Source organism: Perca fluviatilis, chromosome 19 (assembly GCF_010015445.1).
Source record: "Perca fluviatilis chromosome 19, GENO_Pfluv_1.0, whole genome shotgun sequence".
NCBI classification, from domain to species: domain Eukaryota; kingdom Metazoa; phylum Chordata; class Actinopteri; order Perciformes; family Percidae; genus Perca; species Perca fluviatilis.
In genome coordinates this window covers 2,266,798-2,281,797 of record NC_053130.1, presented here as the reverse complement: position 1 = coordinate 2,281,797, position 15,000 = coordinate 2,266,798, and the positions used below count along the sequence as shown (strand labels likewise).

Here is a 15,000-nt window from a genome sequence, read left to right as displayed (position 1 = left end):
ACACACACAGAGACACACACACAGACACAAACACAGAGACAGACAGACAGACACACACAGAGACACAAACACAGAGACAGACAGACAGACACACACAGAGACACAGACACAAACACAGAGACAGACAGACACACACAGAGACACAGACACAAACACAGAGACAGACAGACAGACACACACACACAGAGACACAGACACAAACACAGAGACACACACAGAGACACACACACAGAGACAGACAGACAGACACACACACACAGAGACACAGACACAAACACAGAGACACACACAGAGACACACACACAGACACAAACACAGAGACAGACAGACAGACACACACACACAGAGACACAGACACAAACACAGAGACACACACAGAGACACACACACAGAGACAGACAGACAGACACACACACACAGAGACACAGACACAAACACAGAGACACACACAGAGACACACACACAGACACAAACACAGAGACAGACAGACAGACACACACAGAGACAGACAGACACACACACACAGAGACACAGACACAAACACAGAGACACACACAGAGACACACACACAGACACAAACACAGAGACAGACAGACAGACACACACAGAGACAGACAGACAGACACACACAGAGACAGACAGACACACACAGAGACACAGACACAAATACAGAGACAGACAGACAGACACACACAGAGACACAAACACAGAGACAGACAGACAGACACACACAGAGACACAGACACAAACACAGAGACACACACACACACAGACACAAATACAGACACGAAGACACACATTGAGACATAGACACAAACACAGACTAAAACACAGAGACACAGACACACACACACACACACACACACACACACACAGAGACACCGACACAGACACACACACACAGACACACACACACAGAGACACACACACACACTCTGTTCCTCTGCAGAGCCTGAAGTCCGATGAGGAAGCAGCCAGTCAGCAGGACGACCTATGATTCTGACCCAGCCATACTTGTGATGAATATTAGATTTATGAGCCCACCTGTCTGCAGGGTTCAGGTCCAGGCTGACGGGGCTGCTGCTGTTCCTCTCGCTGCTCTCGTATCCACTCTCCATCCTCTGGATCAGCCGGGGGGGAGGGGGAGGTGGGGGAGGGAGCTCTGCATCCACGCCACTTCCTCTTCCATGTCCTCCTGGTTGGCCTCCGACGCAGCTCCTGCTGGAGGAGAAGTTAGGGAGAGTCCAGGAGGAGCCCGGCCTGACAAGATAGAGATCAGATAAAGATAAGACTGTCGGCTCCAACAAGCAACAGATAAACAACCTCCAGCAATCATCAACCACCTGGCACACCTTTCTGTCACACACACACACACAAACACAGACAGGCACACACACACACACACACACACACACACACACACACACACACACACACACACACACACACACACACAGACAGGCACACACACACACACACACACACACACACACACACACAGACGGATAGACACACACAGAGAGACAGACAGACACACACACACACACACACAGAGACACAGACAGAGAGACACACACACACACAAAGACACACACACACACACACACACACAAAGATACACCATATTGACAGACCTGACGTCCCTCCGTCGTTGACCGGACGGTGAAGGCGGGCTGTGCCCGCACTGGCGCTCACTGCCGGGTGAAGATGCTGTCGATGTTGAGCGCTTCCCTGCGCGGCCGCCACGCAGGCCGGTACCCCCCCGACCCCGGCCCCGGCCCGGGCCCAGAACCGCCCGAGCACCTGGACATGGACTCACTGCCAGTGCTGTCCGCCAACCAGTCCCGGGACGCACCAGCAGAGCACCTGGACATGGACTCACTGCCGGTGCACCTGGACATGGACTCGCTGCCGGTGCACCTGGACATGGACTCGCTGCCGGTACTGTCGGCGTCCCAGTCCAGGGACGCACCGGCTGAGGGAGAGGACGCCACGTAGCCCTCGTGGTGGCGGTTGTTGGCGTTGTTTTTGGAGGAGGAAGTGATGTCAGAGGCGAGGACGGCCGCGGGCAGAGAGGAGGAGGAAGAGGAGGAGAGCGGGCGGCTGTGGATGATGTTGCTCATCGTCTCCTTAAAGTCTCGCAGACGACTGGAGGAGGAAGAAAAGGAGGAGGAGGAGGAGGAGAAGGAGGGTTTGGGGAGATGACGAGGAACCTGCTGCTCCTTTAATGTCTCACCTGGGGGGAGGGAAGGGGAGGGGGGGGAGAGAAAGGGGGAGATATTAAGAAGGAGAAGAGAAAAGGTAGAAAAGGAGGAGGGAAAAAGTTAAGAAGAAAGCAGGAAAAAGATACAGAGAGAACAGAATAGGGAGAAAAGGAGGAAAGATGGAGAGTGGAATGGGAAACAAAGAAAGGGCAAACAGAAAAAGTAGAAAAGGATGAAAAGGATGAAAAGGATAAGGGAAGAAACACACACACACACACACACACACACACACACACACACACAGACAGACACAAAAAGGTAGAAAAGGAGGAAGGAAAAAGATACAGAGAGAACAGAATAATGAGGAAAGAGTGGAAAGGAAAATATAAAGAAAGGGCGAACAGAAGTAGAAAAGGATGAAAAGAGAGGGATGAAATGAGGAAAGAGAGGACAAGGGAAAAAAGGGAGAGTGGAGAGTAACAGGAGGGAGGAAAGAAAGAAAGAGGAAAGAAGAAAGGAGGAAAATGTAAAGAAAGAGAACAGAAAAGGGACAAAAGGAGAACAAGAGAAAAGTAAAATACCAAAAAAAAGATAGGAGACAAAAGGGAAAGAAGGATTACGTTAGAGACGGCAGAAGTGAGTGAATGAATGAATGAAGAGAACGAGTGATATAAAATGACAACTAAAGAAATGATAAAAGCAACTAAAGTTCTTGTTCTCGTCCCCCGAGAGAAGCATCTGATTTTTAAATATCAGCATACAGTTGGTTACAGTCTCTCTAAAGCCTCACAAGTCTGAGTTCATTTCTCTCCAGCTGACATTTTCCGCAATATTAAATAAATATATTTTTGCAGATCAAAAACATCCTGAAATACATAAATAAGGCTTTAAATATATAAATAAAGACATTTAAATATATACAAAAGTCAATATTGTTAAATATTTTTTTTTTTACGTTTTCAAATGAATACTTTTCTTTACTTTGCTATCTTTTAATTTCCATTTCTTACATTCAAACACACACACACACACACACACACACACACAGACAGACAGACAGACAGACAGACAGACAGACACACACACACACAGACAGACAGACAGACAGACACACAGACACACACACAGACACACACAGAGACACACACAGACACACACAGACAGACACACAGACACACACACACAGATACAGACACACAGATACAGACACACACACACAGACACACACACACAGATACACACAAAAGGGGGTATGGTTATCTCACAAGTTATGAAACAAAAGTCTCCTTAAATAACTCAAAAGTAATCATTTGAAAAATGTCATTTTAAATAAAAACCCATCTATTTATTGCCTCATTTTCTTTATTTATTTCAGGATTTAAACTCTCAAAAATACACATTAAAAGTCCAGTGTTTGGGGAGTTTTATTTAACAGGTCACATTGGTATAAGAGAGGCCAAGTCCCGCCCCTTCCAGGGGACCTCATGGGATCTTATTTCGGCAAAAACCGACACGGTAGTGAACGGGGAGAGACTAATAAAGTTTGATCCTGAGCCATGGATTACACACATAATTTAGCAACTGAAGACAGTCTCAGTTTGCCGTAGGAACACTTAGTTCAGCGTGAAACCGCTCGGTGAACTACCGGTCTCGTCTCGCACAATATACGTCAGGTGGCTTGATGCTCGGCTCGCTCGCTCGCTAGCTTAGCTCTGTTTCACCTGTAACGTTCTCCTACCTGATGGGTTTTATCCCAGCGGTGGTGATGGCACAGTGGATAGGACACATGCCTTTGGTGTGGGAGAGCTGGGTACGATTCCCACTGCGATACATCAACCAATGTGTCCCTGAGCAAGGCACTTAACCCTAGTTGCTACAGAGGCGTGCGACCTCGGACACATATAGCAATTCTAAGTCGCTTTGGATAAAAGGGTCAGCTAAATGACGTAATAATGTAATGTAATGTTATCAGCAGAGAAGAGACCAAACGAGAGAGATCCTCTGCTCGTGTAAGTAACGTAACCACCCAGGACGATGCACACACAGACAAACACACATATGCATGTACACACATGCACACAGACAGAAACACACACACACGCTCTATAACGTTACATCCCGGTACGATACACACAGATATCGTAGCTTCAGAGAGATGTCACTTTGAAGTGTGAAGATAGTATATTATATATATTTTCACAGTCTTATAATTCAACAGTTTAACAACAAACTGAGACTTTCTTGATTTGCAAAATTAGCTTTTAAACTGACAAACATCAGATGTGTGATTCATGGCTCAATTCAAACAAGATCAAAACATATTAGTCTCTCCCCGTTCAATACCGTCCCATGGCGGTCCAGTGGAAGGGGCAGGACTTTGCCTCTCTAAACTCCTCTCCTCTCTGCTCTGTGATTGGCCCACCTGCGTCCCGAAATTCCCCAGCCCCTGATTGGCCCAAACCCCCTCGCCTACCCTCGCTGTGGTACCCTGCCGACAGGGCTTCGTTGTTGGGTTTAGACCGGCGGTGGCGGCTAGAGCTCCGCCTCCTATCTCCGGGCCCGCCTCCCTTCCTCGGAGACCGGTGCTGCTCGCTGTCCGTCACGTGGCCTTAGCAACAAGAAGCATGGCAACGGATGTTTACAGCACGGTCACCACATCATGCAACACAGTGACCAACGGCAGAGCGTGATTGGCTGCGCAGCAGCGGCAACACAAACGTAAAAACTTAAAATCATAAAAGACGAAACAATCTGAATGTAAATGAAAGAATTAAAATGGATGTAAACAGCAAATAGTCTACCATTTATTTCACATTTTATAGACAAATCAACTAATTTAAAGGGTAACTTTTGGTATTTCCTCATGTTTTTGTGTCCAAGTGACCAATGGGAACAACAAGCTTTGAAATTGGTCCAGAATTTAGCAAGAAACAAGCTGCAATGTAACGTTAATGTGCAAATGTTTTGTCAGTCAGCGTCCACTAAAAGTTCTTTTAGCGTGTATAGAGCTAGCATATCTCCACCAGACTCCATGTAAATAATCAGGACTTTTAGTGTGTATAGAGCCAGCACATTTCCACCAGACTCCATGTAAATAATCAGGACTTTTAGTGTGTATAGAGCCAGCATATCTCCACCAGACTCCATGTAAATAATCAGGACTTTTAGTGTGTATAGAGCCAGCATATTTCCACCAGACTCCATGTAAATAATCAGGACTTTTAGTGTGTATAGAGCCAGCATATCTCCACCAGACTCCATGTAAATAATCAGGACTTTTAGCGTGTATAGAGCCAGCATATCTCCACCAGACTCCATGTAAATAATCAGGACTTTTAGCGTGTATAGAGCCAGCATATCTCCACATGTAAATGGGTGAATTAAGGGTTTATTTCAACCAAACCAGAGTGGTGATTGTTGGAACAGTGGAAAGATGAACCAGATGGCTTTTGGTAGTTTTATTTAGTTTCTGTCCACTTTGAATGAAGTGTGTTTTACGATGATAAAAGTCCTGATTATTTACATGGAGTCTGGTGGAGTTTGGTGATGGTGATTTCGGGGCTGTTTCATGTTAAACTAAAAGGATCTTACTCTTTAACTAAAAGGTCTATCTCTGTAGGGATCCTTTCCATAATGTTGTCAGACACTTAGAATAATAATCTGAGTCTGTCAGCAGCAACAACAGAACTTTTAGTGGACTGTAACTGACGCTGAACATCAGTCCTGTAGGGCTACATTACAGCCTGGTTCACAGCTGCTGATACAGCGTTCTCGCTCAATACTGGACCAACTTCAAAGATTGTTGTTCACATTAGTCACCAATGCATGGGACAATAGGGTCCAGGTAGGGGTGTGTGTGTGTGTGTGTGTGTGTGTGTGTGTGTGTGTGTGTGTGTGTGTGTGCGTGCCTCTGTATGTGTGTGTGTGTGTACCTCTGTTTGTGTGTGTTCCAGTGTGTGTGTGTGTGTGTGTGTGTGTGTGTGTGTGTGTGTCTGTGTTCCAGTGTGTGTGTGTCTGTGTTCCAGTGTGTGTGTGTGTGTGTGTGTGTGTGTGTGTGTGTGTGTGTGTGTGTGTGTAAATTACCTTTTGAGAATTAGAATAAATGTGTTTTTTCCCCTGATTTTTATTCTACTAATTGTCAGGAAATGTCCATCTCTAAATCAGATCTATTCAACGTTCCAACTGACACCTTATTGGTAGGAAGGACTTCATTCCCTTCCTTCCTATACTCCAGGTAGGACTCCAGCTACCTACCTATGGTCTCCAGGCTGCCGAGCGAGGCGTGCAGCGGTCCGTCGGCGCGCTCGGTGCAGATGACGGTTCCCTGGGAGTCGGAGGAGTAGTGGCTGGCCAGGGACTCATGGTGCGAGTGGGAGGGCTGTCGGGACGACGAACTCTCCGTGGACGAATCGGTGCGAGTGTCGCTGGAGATCGACTGCTCGCGGCCTGCAGGGGGGTGCGGGGGGGGGGGGTGGGGTTAGTGAAAGAGGGGCGGGGTTAGCGAACAATAGGGCTGGGCGATATGGAGAAAATCAAATATCACGATATTTTTGACCAAATACCTCGATATCGATAACGCAACGATACTGTAGTTTTGACTATTGGTGCTTTCACAAAATATTTACACACTGAGATTTTAGATAAATAATCACCAGTAATGTGGATATAATGACTAAGTTGGGGAAAGGCAAATAATAGAACAGTTACAACAGTCTGGTAAGTTCAGAAAAGTACATCACTTTACTGTAATGCAGTCTCTAAAACCAGGAAAAGACACTTAAGCCATATTACGATATCCAAAATGTAAGACGATATCTATTCTCATATCACGATATCAAAAATACCAATCTATTGCCCAGCTCTAGCGAACAAGTCGGGGCCATCAGTGGTGATGTCAGTAGCGGAGATAGCGTGGGTGCTTGGGTGAGGCCGCCCCAAAGTGACACATTGCAGATTATTAGCTGAGAGAAGCTAATTACTGCATATGATCTCACGTTGTGATAATCCAGCTCTTCTTATCAAACACAGGGATCTTCAACAGGGGGTCCGGGACCCCTAGGGGGTCCTATGCAGAGGGGGCTCCAAATAATTGTTAAATTTAAAAAAGTCCTAAAATTAATCCAACATATTATTAGCAAATATAAATACCCCACTGAAGATGGGCTTACTGGCCTATAGGTAAGATAGTGACCCACAGATAGTTAACCCTAAGGATTCACTGTGTCATGTATTTTTAACATTAAAACATGATTTATAAAATCATGCCAACAATTATTAGGCTATTTTAATAGCTTAGTATTCTATGCAAAAAAGGTATCTATAAAGGCTTTAGGCTGCCCTAAAAGTTATTGTAGGCCCAGTTTAATATGCAACATTTTATACAATATATGTAGTAGGAGGTCTCTGCTTCATCTTTCTTTCAGTTAAGGGGTCCTTGGCTTAAAAAACGTTGAAGACCCCTGATATATATATAATAGTGCTATGTCAATTATATAGTGTGGCACTGATTGAGCCCTGTTCAGCACCATCGCTGTCCATCAGGTGTCGCTGTCCGTGGTGCTGAAACATTTTTACTTGACTGGCAAACTGTTTTCTTTGTTCGTCAATACAAACTTGTCAAAAAATGTGGCTTTCTTGGTGTTTTATTTGACATATAGGCTTAATTGGCTCAACAAGTGACACATTATAACATGCATTCATCAGATATTTAACAATTTTTTTTTTTAACGGTTTTAATTTTAAAATGACTTGGTAGCAGAGGGCCCCATGATGAAGCTCCGCCCCCACAGTACTGAGAGTCTAGCTCCGCCCCTGGGTGATGTCCTCACATACATGCACACACAAATACTGTACTGACTCGAATATAAGAAATAAGAAGTCTAGACTTTTAACCCTTGTGTTGTCTTCCCCGTCGACCAGCAGCAACTTTTTATCAATATGTGAAATTAGGGAGTGCCCACCCACCCCTTGATCCATCTTTCAAGCGGAAGCCTTATAGCGCCCATATTATGCTCCTTTTCAGCTTCATAATTGTATTTTAAGGTTGTACCAGAATAGGTTTACATGGTTTACTTTTCTAAAAACACCATATTTTTGTTGTACTGCACATTGCTGCAGCTCCTCTTTTCACCCTGTGTTCAGGTCTCTGTTTTAGCTACAGAGTGAGACATCTTTTCTTCTTCTGTACTGTCTTTGACTGCACTCGCACATGCTCAGTAGCTCAGATGTAAATCATGTCAGCTAGCTCCATAGACAGTAAAAGAAAGCCTGTTTCTCCAACTTCAGTCAGTTCCAAGGCAGGATCAGCTGGGAGACTTCTTCTAAACCAGGGAGCACATGGAAGTAGTTCTTCTGGAGATTCTGGTGAACTTGTGTGTGTTGTAGCAGTGCTTTGCCATTGAGAACGAGGTAGCATGCTAACGGTTGCGGTTAGCCAGCTTGTTTCGGCTAGTGACGTAGAAAGTCGTGCAGATTTAGACCAGCTCACCAGGAGACTGAAGGCAGGACACATTCAGAAACCAGATCTCACTCAGAACACCATGGATGGGTTTTTTTCTTTCAACATTTGTATGCGTGTTGAAGCACCCGAGACACAAAATAACACCCCAAATCCCAGAAAAAGTTTTTTTTTTTTTCATAATATGGGCACTTTAAAAATCGCCAGAGAGTTGAGAAAATTATAAAGCCAGAAAGAGTATTTATAAGTTATATACGTTTAGCTTAATTTAAATGCTAAAAACAACAGATGTCCTTGCAGTTTCCAACATGTTCTTTATTAAAACAAGATTCGGTCCTCATAAAGTCTTTTTTAATTGTAATGTTTGTCTTATATTCGGGTCAACACAGTATACATCATATCAGACTACTACCTACTACTACTACTCCTCCTCCTCCTCCTCTTCCTCCTCCTCCTCCTCCTCCTCCTCCTCCGGTTAGCTGTAATAGAGTACTACTACTATGACTACAACAAGTACTAATTGCCACTGTTAATCATACCAACTGCTATAATTATTATTAATCATATTTCTACATATCCGTATTAGTGTCTCTGTATATCTGTATCAGTGTCTCTGTATATCTGTCTCTGTATATCTGTATCAGTGTCTCTGTATATCTGTATCAGTGTCTCTGTATATCTGTATATCTGTCTCTGTATATCTGTATCAGTGTCTCTGTATATCTGTATATCTGTCTCTGTATATCTGTATCAGTGTCTCTGTATATCTGTATATCTGTCTCTGTATATCTGTATCAGTGTCTCTGTATATCTGTATATCTGTATATCTGTATATCTGTCTCTGTATCAGTGTCTCAGTGTCTCTGTGTCCTAACCGGCAGATGGCCCACCAACAGCCATATTCTGTCCGAGGTTTCTGTCTGTAAAAAGGACGTTTTTCTCACCGCTGTCACACCAAATGCTTGCTCGTGGGAAACCGTGTAACTTATAGAGTGTGGTCTAGACCTCCTCTATCTGGAAAGTGTCCTGAGAGAACTCCTGTTGTCATGTGACACTATAAATGAAATTGAATTGAAGGTTTAGTTACCTGAATGTTTGCTGTTGTGCTACTAGCTACTACTCTAGGTCCTCCTGCACACTGGCTGCGTGGCGTGTCCGGTTTTTTTTCGGCTCCCATGGTAACAGGTTAGAGCGTGCACACTGCCTGCATGACACGCACGTCTAAGAAAAACTTGTGTGTGCAAGAAATAGAACCAACGAGTATTTTTCACGCGACAGGCAAGCGTGTTGGAAGAGTTTCCAGACAAAATAGAATAGGAAAAGATGTTTATATGTCATTTAGACACAAATACATTTAATAAAATTACATTTTGATGTTTGAAAGTCTCGAGGTTTTGACATAAATGCAGATATATGAATGTAATTTAAAAATAAATAATAATAATAATTATCGATTTTCAAATATTGCACCTGTCAATACAAAAGGAAATTTTCTGTAGCCTATTTTGAATATGTGCAAACAAATGTACAAACACAAAAATATTGGCAAAATAAAGTTGAATTATTACTATCTCATTTTATCAATGGGAAACATCCATGTGTACAGACAAGGCTAGCAGCAGCAGCGCCGCGTCAGACACGTTTCTGGCGTGCAAAGACATAGAAAATACCACGCAACAGAAACGCCACGCAGGCAGTGTGCCAGCAGGCCTAACTGTTAGCTGTCTTTCAAGTCCCTCAGTGTCGTCTTGTCACAGTGCTACTACTACTACGACTACAACAAGTACTACCGTTTCGGGTTTAGTTACCTGAACGTTTGCGGTTGTGCTACTACTACGACTCCTAGCTGTGTTGTAGTTACCCGAGTCCTCGCTGTCGTAGCAGGCCTTGTTGAGGCTGTGGAGGGGGAAGCGCGAGGGCAGGTCCTGGGCCGACACCGGCGTCCCCCGCGGGTCAGCGTAGAGCAGCAGCAGCGGCTGGTAGTGGCCCTTGATGCAGCGAGAAACAACGTCCTTCCACTTGGGACCGATCTGCAGAGGAGAGACAGGAAAGCTGTTAGTTGAACGTAGGGCTGGGTATTTATTTTTCGTATGTTTTTCTTGAAACTTGAGAAAATTAAGTACACGATGAGAGGTAAGTAAGTAAGTAATAATATATTAAAGTTCTGATAAATAAAATGTATAAAAATACAAACTTAAGATATGAAACTTAAAGTGTTTTGAGTGCAGCCAACAGGGAGGTTGTAGAGCGCCCTCTGGTGGACAGACTACGCAACGCCAACACTCAGAACATGGCTGAAGGGTGTTTCGTCAGTTTTTATTTATTATTTTTTTAAATATTCATTTATCGGCCATTATAAATGCCGATAGCGATATTTTGGAAAATGCATAACATCGGTCGGGCTCTAGTATACACCTTGGCATGCCCGTCCGCACGACACAGAAACTGCAGCTCTGCCTTTGCTCTGTCGAAGCCGGCCTTCGACTCGCAGCTTCTGTGTCTCCCTTCTTCTGATTGGTTGTAGGTCTATCTGTTGCTCTGATTGGTTGTAGGTAGAGCTGGGCAATATATATCGATATTATATCGATATTGTGATACGAGAATGGATATCGTCTTAGATTTTGGATATCGTGATACGACATAAGTGTCTTTTCCTGGTTTTAAAGGCTGCATTACAGTAAAGTGATGTCATTTTCTGAACTTACCAGACTGTTCTAGCTGTTTTATTATTGACCTTTTAACCACTTAGTCATTATATCCACATTACTGATGATTATTTATCAAAAATGTCATTGTGTAAATATTTTGTGAAAAAAAGTCAACACTACAATATTGTTGCGTTATCGATATCAAGGTATTTGGTAAAAAATATCGTGATATTTGATTTTCTCCATATCGCCCAGCCCTAGTTGTAGGTCTATCTGTTGCTCTGATTGGTTGTAGGTCTATCTGTTGCTCTGATTGGTTGTAGGTCTATGTGTTGCTCTGATTGGTTGTAGGTCTATCTGTGGCTCTGATTGGTAATAGGTCTATCTGTTGCTCTGATTGGTTGTAGGTCTATCTGTTGCTCTGATTGGTTGTAGGTCTATCTGTTGCTCTGATTGGTAATAGGTCTATCTGTTGCTCTGATTGGTTATAGGTCTATCTGTTGCTCTGATTGGTTGTAGGTCTATCTGTTGCTCTGATTGGTTGTAGGTCTATCTGTTGCTCTGATTGGTTGTAGGTCTATCTGTTGCTCTGATTGGTTGTAGGTCTATCTGTTGCTCTGATTGGTTGTAGGTCTATCTGTTGCTCTGATTGGTTGTAGGTCTATCTGTTGCTCTGATTGGTTGTAGGTCTATCTGTTGCTCTGATTGGTTGTAGGTCTATCTGTTGCTCTGATTGGTTGTAGGTCTATCTGTTGCTCTGATTGGTTGTAGGTCTATCCAATTGAGAGCAGAGGCATTTTCTTTCCTGGTTTGGTTGAAACACGCCCCATAATCCCAGCCCAATGGAGCAGCATCAGACTCATATTCTGACTAGAATCTGAGTTATGACCACTTCAGGCTAGATCGTTACACATTACGGCACAAATCCTTGGATTTATTTTTCAGCTCATACTACGTAGCAGAATTCCCTTTAATATCTGTTTATTTATAATATAATAAGTAATATCCTTATCAAGATATTCAACAATGTTATCGCATATTTTCCTGACAGCCCTAATTGAAACTACACTCAGCCCTCCTCATACATACATGCATACATATCCTCGTTCTCAGCCGCGGTAAAAGACGTTTACCTCGAAAAACACAATCAGAAGGTAAATCTGGGAGAGAGAAAACGTCGTCTTCCTGTTCTCCCGTCTGCGCGACACAAATCCTCCCGCTTGTTATTTCAACCTTTCCTCCATTTCCCCCCCAAAAAACAAGAATAAAGTCCACATTCACCTCCTGATCGGCTCAGATCTGAGAGGACGTGCCGCAATCCAAAACCGCCAACATTTCTGTCAACCGCCAAACGCTCAGTGAGTGAAAAAAATGTGTGTTTGTGCAAGAGAAAGAAAGAGATGTGTGGGCAAAAGTGCCGGCTGTGTATGTGCGTGTGTGTGTGTGTGTGTGTGTGTGTGTTCCAGTGTGTGCATGTCTGTGTGTGTCTGTGTGTGTCTGTGTGTGTGTGTGTGTTACTGTGTGTGTGTCTCTGACCACACCCTCGGTTCTGTCCAGCTGGACTGGTGAACAATAGAGGGATATCCTTGTTTTCACAACCAGCAGAGAGACCGAGAGGGAGTGTGTTAGCAGAGCACAGCAATAACAGAACAGAGAGGAACGTCCACAGAAAAGAAAAAGCAACAAAAATGATGCAAAAAGAAATTCTCACAAAAAAAAAGAAAAAAAGTCGAGAAAAGCGACAAAAAACATCAAAAGAAACATTGAAACAAAACCACCAAAAAACTTGACAAAAATGTAAAAAAATCCGAGAAGTGTCAAAACAAAAGCGACACAAACATCAGAAGAAACCTTAAAAATGGTGGAGAAAAAACCCCATCAAAGTACAGAAAAAAGTGGCAAAAAAACAGCTGGAACCAAACTGGAAAATGCAGAAAAAACTAAATAAATCTTAGTCGACAGCAAGTGGATGGTGGAGTCCACACCTGAACTATAACGAGGACAGCATACAGTACAGGCCAAAAGTTTGGACACACCTTCTCATTCAATGTGTTTCCTTTTTATTTTCATGACTATTTACATTGTAGATTCTCACTGAAGGCATCAAAACTATGAATGAACACATATGGAATTATGTACTTAACAAAAAAGTGTGAAATAACTGAAAACATGTCTTATATTTTAGATTCTTCAAAGTAGCCACCCTTTGCTTTTTTTATTAATAAGGGAAAAACTTCCACTAATGAACCCTGACAAAGCACACCTGTGAAGGTAAAACCATTTCAGGTGACTACCTCATGAAGCTCATTGAGAGAACACCAAGGGTTTGCAGAGTTATCAAAAAAAGCAAAGGGTGGCTACTTTGAAGAATCTAAAATATAAGACATGTTTTCAGTTATTTCACACTTTTTTGTTAAGTACATAATTCCATATGTGTTCATTCATAGTTTTGATGACTTCAGTGAGAATCTACAATGTAAATAGTCATGAAAATAAAAAGGAAACACATTGAATGAGAAGGTTTGTCCAAACTTTTGGCCTGTACTGTATGTAAACAATATCGTTGGGATCACTGTCCAAGAGAAACACTGACAGCCAATCAGAATCCATCTGAGTTTACAACATGACGGAAAAAATATATATGTTACGGACACGGGAGAGAGAGGGTTGATATTCAGAAACAAAACTCTGAATATCTAAGATTAAAAGGTGCCCTGCCACATGTATTTCATGACTTTGTGGTGATGTCTGAAGGTCTACCATGGGCTCTGTAACCATGGTTACCTTGTTTCAAGCCATTCTAGCGCGGTATAGAAAGCCTGCAGGAAGACTCAGCTCGATTTCTGCCAGTTCTCATTAATATTCAACAAAGTGAGCTGTTTGAATCTGATTGGCTAACAGCTAGCCAGTGAGAGCCAGGCTGTCAGAATCCTTTACCCCAGCCCAACTGGGCGAGCTCATGAATAGTAATGAGCTCAGGCAGTATGATGTCAGACTGACCGGCTTTTGTGATAGGTCTGATTTCTCTGCTTATTTCTGTTCAGTGGCTAGAGCTGACAGAGGAGGTAGCAGTTCATTTTCACATTCACCACATAACACACACACACACACACACACACACACACACACACACACACACACACACACACACACACAGACCTCACAGATTTAAAAAAATGCAATTAAGAACGTTTTTGTATGGCAGGGCACCTTTAAAATTGTAAATTTACAGAAAAAGAACTCAGATATTCTCTGAGATTAAAGTGGTGAATGTGGAATTGGAATTAATTACTTCTCCGCAATTTTCACACATTGCAAAGTCATCCAGCGGGCGCCTGATTGGACCGTTTGGCGGGCCGGTTCTGGCCAACCAGACACCTGTACAGTACGGGACACCTGATTGTACCTCTTTGACGTGTGCGTCATCAAAGTACATCCATCGTCTGATCTTGGTCTGGAAGAAGAAGGTGGAGTAATGTTTCCCGTAGTAACACACCATGCCCACCAGGTAGAGCTCGGCCTGGCGCGCCTTCTCCTCCGTCACTCTGTAGAACAGCTGAGAGCACAAAGGACAGCTGATCACTCCGATCTTTATACATGTCTGTGTGTGTGTGTGTGTGTGTGTGTGTGTGTGTGTGTGTGTGTGTGTCTGTCGTGTGTGTGTGCGTGTGTGTGTCTGTCGTGTGTGTAT

The 15,000-nt window shown here is 43.4% G+C and overlaps 1 pseudogene; it reads right to left on the bottom strand.

Moving 5' to 3' along the window:
• LOC120548431 overlaps window positions 1–15,000 on the bottom strand; it is a 43,712-nt pseudogene that overhangs the window by 19,492 nt on the left and 9,220 nt on the right.